The sequence below is a fragment of the Balaenoptera borealis genome, assembly GCF_965194805.1.
Source record: "Balaenoptera borealis genome assembly, chromosome: 4".
Classification (NCBI taxonomy): Eukaryota; Metazoa; Chordata; class Mammalia; order Artiodactyla; family Balaenopteridae; genus Balaenoptera; species Balaenoptera borealis.
In genome coordinates, this window is record NC_138861.1 from 116,785,372 (window position 1) to 116,790,496 (window position 5,125).

At 35.7% G+C, this 5,125-nt stretch overlaps 1 pseudogene across 1 annotated transcript; it reads right to left on the minus strand.

Moving 5' to 3' along the window:
• Positions 1-1,551: 1,551 nt before the first annotated feature.
• Positions 1,552-2,221, minus strand: LOC309627783 (eukaryotic translation initiation factor 1 pseudogene; annotated as a pseudogene). Its single transcript has one exon. The product of its transcript is annotated as a eukaryotic translation initiation factor 1 pseudogene (transcript).
• Positions 2,222-5,125: the final 2,904 nt, after the last annotated feature.

Consider the following 5,125-nt stretch of genomic DNA (forward strand, 5'->3'; position numbering starts at 1 on the left):
GTGCACGGGCTTTTCTTTAGCTGTGGCATGCAGGTTTTCTCTCTCTAGTTGTGGTGCATGGGCTCTAGGGCGTGTGGGCTCTGTAGTTTGCAGCATGTGGGTTCTAGTTGATGCGCGTGAGCTCAGTAGTTGTTGCACACGGGCTTAGTTGCCCCGCGGCATGTGGGATCTTAATTCCCTGACCAAGGATCGAACCTGCGTCCCCTGCATTGTAAAGTGGATTCTTTACCACTGGACCACCAGGGAAGTCCCTATGTTAAAATATTAATTCCCAATTCATTGCTTCTATATCTACCTTCTTTAGGGTATTTTTTATACACAGATTTTAATTTCTAGGTAGTTAAATTTATCTCTTTTATAATTTGTGATTTTTATGTCAGGCCTAGGTAGAATTTTACCAACTGAGTTATAAAATTATTTAACCATATTTCCCCCTAACATCTTATTCTTTTCATTTTTCATTGTAAGTTCATATTTAAAAATAATCTTGCTTACACATTTATTCTCCAGTAAATCACTATAAATTTCCAAGTAACATAATAGCAGAATATGTAATTTGTGATTATAACTTTCAAAATAGAGAAATACTTAAAAAGCATCATTTGAGAAATAGACAATACTTCTAGTAAAAAAAAAAGGTGCAAATTAAGAAAACACGTGAATAAATTAGCATATATTTGCTAATATTTATGAAGATAAACGTATTTTGTTCTTAACAAATATTGGGTTTTTTGATATCCTGCTAAGTGTTTTGTGAATTTATTATCTGTGGAGATTCAGGTCAATTGAACAATTTTAATCGAGGGCCTCCACTTTACCCAGTGCTGGGAATACAGCAGTACACAGGCGCTGTGATAAAGAGATTTCTGGAGGCTTCTAAAGAAAGAAGCTTCCTCATTTCTTACAAAAAGGCTTCTGTGTCTCTCCCTGGTCATGAACTGGAGAAACATTGAACTTGGAGTATTTGGTAACCATGTGACACCACAAGAGGGAGCCAACAGCAGAGTGAAGCTGACCTGACCCCCCGGGGAACTGTAGAATTGAGGAAGGGAAACTTGCTCTTGGATGATGTTTTTTAGTTGCTGACTCAAACCTATCCTGATCTATCTTTAAACTTACCAGTTATTTAAACCAATACATCCCTGTAATTGTGTAAGGTTTTTTCTATTACTTACACCCAAAGACACCTTGACCAGCACAGTGGTCCTCTCACGTACCTGCATTAGTACTATGTACTTCTCTATGTCTGCACTTTTCTTGTGGTATTGTGATTATCAATTCACTAGTCTGTATCCTTTTTAAATTTTAAGCAGCAATTGTATCTATCTTGTATACCAATTTATACTCAGTCAGTATAGTGCCAGTAGGGTTTACACGCCTCAGGTATTTGCTGAATGTGTAAGAAGTAATTATGCTGTCAAGGGACCTTATATTAGTTGATTTCTTCCACTTACTATGCACTGTTTTTCTTCATTCATTGATTCTTTTTTTATAATAAACAATACAGAAAACCACATAAATCCATGTATATTTGTATTGCATATTCCCTAATTTTTCTTTTTTTTCTTTTTGTTTTATGGCTCTTTTCAGTTTACTGCATGAAGGAGTTACACTAGTCCAAGTTAAAAGCAGACCCCAAATGGTTACATTACGCAAGCTGTGAGGTTTTTAAACTTGTGACAAGGGACAGAAGGAAAATTCTACTCATTGCAAGGAAATCCTCACTTAAGCTTCAGTGAGCCAGAAGCACTTAAAACCCATGAACCTTCAGCTGATCGTCCTTAGCCAGTCCAGTCTCTACGAGGAACTGGCATATGTTCTTGCGCTGGTCACCCTGTAGCTGAATTACTTCTCCATATTCTGGATGCTCAATTACAGTACCATTGCAGGCAAATTTCTTCTTAAACGCCTTCACTGACTTCTTTTTAACGTAATCATCAGCGATCCCTTGGACAGTAGTAAGGGTCTTCCTGCCGTTTCTCTGTTGAATTCTTATATGGATATAATCCTCAGTGCCAGCAGGAAGCAGATCATCACTCTTACTTGCATCAGCAAAGGGGTCGAAAGAGTGGAGGTTCTGGATAGCGGACATACGATACGATTCCTTTTCCTCGGTGGAAACGGCCTGCGGAAGGCTGTGGCTGGAGAAGGGGGGGGGGGGGCGGGGGGGGACGGAGCGTCGGGAAGCGAGGGGGCTCGAGGGGCAGGCTGCTGAGTCCTCGGCGGCGGCTCAGTAACTGGGGCCTTTTCTCTCTTTTTATCCAGAAAAAAATATTATCATTACCTGCCATGTTAGGCAGACCAGGTTTTTAGGATAATATTCTTTTGCATAGTTTTAAAAATGTATGCAAAAACATTATACTATATATAATATTAGGCAACCTATATTTTGACACTCAGCATATGTGTTCTTGACATTTACCAGTGTTAATCCACATAGATAGCTCATTCATTTTAACTGCTGCATACTTTTTCATCAAAGGAAGATACCACATCTTATTTATGCAGTCACCTATTAGTGGAGATCTGCGTTGGTTCCAGTTTTCACTATTAAATGATACTTCAGTGAACATCTTTGTTTATGTCTTCTCTGAGAGCTCTTCTATGCTAATAGGCCTAAACAAGAAATTGATGGTCACAGGGTATGCACATTTTCAAGTGTACTGGATATTGCCAAACTCCCTTCTTTCCAAAATGGCTGCAAACTTTCAAATTTTTATGTATTATAAAATTGTTTTCCGAAGTAGTTGTACCAATTTATACTTTCACCAATAATCTAAAAGAGTAATCATTCATCCACATCACTGTTAAGACTTGGAATTATTAGAAGTTTTACCTTTTTGCTAATCTGCTGGATGTGAAATGATTCTTTATTATCATTTTAATATTTTTGCCCAGATTACTAGTGACATTATGATCTTTTTATGTATTTAATCATCAGTATGCTTTCTTACACTTCAGCGACTCATCTGCTCAAATCCATTGCCTATTGCCAACTCTGGGTTGGGGGGGTGGACTTAAAAATTTGTTTTTCTTCTTTATATGTAATAATTTATCATATATGTTTGATACTAATCCTTCATTTTTTATGTCATGAATGTCTTTCCTTGTCTGACAATTATCTTTCAGGTATGTTTATGATAAATTTTACTATTTAGAAGTTCTTCATTGTAGAGCTGTTTTTTTCCTTTTTTTGGTTTTAGTTAAAAATTCCTTCCCTACCCCAATGTAATAAATATATTCTCCTTTTTAAAAAACACAATAATTTTAAAGTGTTGTTTTCCACTTTTAAATATTTAACCCATCTGAAATTTATTTTTTTCTTAAGGTGTAAATTAGGGAAATTATTTTTTTCATATAATAAACCAATTACACTAACACTTTTCTCCTTGATTTGTAATGCTTTCTCTACGACATACCAAATTCCTTATATGCTTCCACCTGTTTCTGGAATTCCTATTTTATTCCAATAATCTGTTTGCTTGTCTCTGAGCCAATGTCACATTGTCTTTTAAATTTTATGATATCCTCTTGATATCTGGTCAGACAAGTCCTCAAAATTGTCTTGGCTATTCTGGGTGCTTTATTATTCCATATAAATATTAAAATCTATTTCCACAAAAAATATTCTACAGAATTTTAATGAAACTTAATTTGACTTACAGAGTAATTCACAGAATAGGCAGCTTTCTGAAATGACCATTCGTATTTATTAGCATAATATAATTGTTAGGTATTCTATCATATCTTTCGATAATATTCTGTAATTTTCTCCAAAGGGATCTTGCACACCTTCTATTAAGTTTATTCCTAGGTACATTTTTGGCTGTTGTTGCTTTTGTAATTTGTGTCTTTTCAAGTTAAATTTTATAATGAATGTTGCTAAACGTATAGGAAGACTATTAGCTTTTCTGTCTTCAGCAAGCTAGTTAAATTCACATATTTGCTTTAATAGTTGTCTTTGAATTCTTTTGGATTGTCTATATAGACAACCATATCTGAAAATCACAGCATTTTTTAAATCTTCTGTTCTAATACTCAGACATATTATTTATTTTTACTAGTTACTTATTTAGGTCTTCTAGTATATGATGAATAGAAGAAGTAATTACAGCCATCCTTGACTTGTTCTTGTTCAAGTGTACTTGTCAAAAGGGTAAATCATAGCTCTCAAGCAAGTGTAAAATGGATGTATGTCAAGGATTTTATTTAACTCATTAATTAATGAGGGAACCAGGAATATATTAAAACTGGTTCAAAGAATACTTCAGAGTTAATTTAATAAAGGAAATTTAGGATAAGATTGCTGGGTTAGGTCCAGAACTGGTTAACATCCTACAGAGCAATAAACTATACTTTGGGATTGCATTATACTGGACAGAAATTACTTTCACCTGTACCACACAAATAGCTACAAGTTAACCTCTGCATCTACACAGCTGTAAAACAGCACAGACAAAAGAAAAATCAAAGATGCAAACTCAGCACTGCATTGAAGGAATACCTACTATTCTCTTTTGTCTGTTTCTAAATTTTTAATAATTTTTCTGTCATTCCTGATTTTAAAGGAAATGCTTGGACTTCCCTGGTGGCGCAGTGGTTAAGAATCCTCCTGCCAATGCAGGGGACACAGGTTCGAGCCCTGGTCTGGGCAGATCCCACATGCCAGGGAGCAACTAAGCCCGTGCACCACAACTACTGAGCCTGCGCTCTAGAGCCCACCAATCACAGCTACTGAAGCCCGAGCGCCTAGAGCCTGTGCTCCACAGCAAGAGAAGCCACCGCAATGAGAAGCCCGCGCACCGCAACGAAGAGTAGCCCCCGCTCGCCGCAACTAGAGAAAGCCCACACACAGCAACGAAGACCCAACACAGCCAAAAATAAATAAATTAAATAAATAAATTTGTTAAAAATAAATAAATAAATAAAGGAAATGCTTATAAAGTTTCACCATTAATTATAGTGTGTATTTTTTTTTTTGGTAAATATCTTTTTAACAAGTTAAAGAGGTTCTCTTTTATTCTAGTTTTCTAAAATATTTTAGCATAAATGAGTACCCAATTTAGCCCAATAAATATTTTTCAGCATCTCTATTAAAATGATTGTTTTGGTTTTTCTCCTTTTT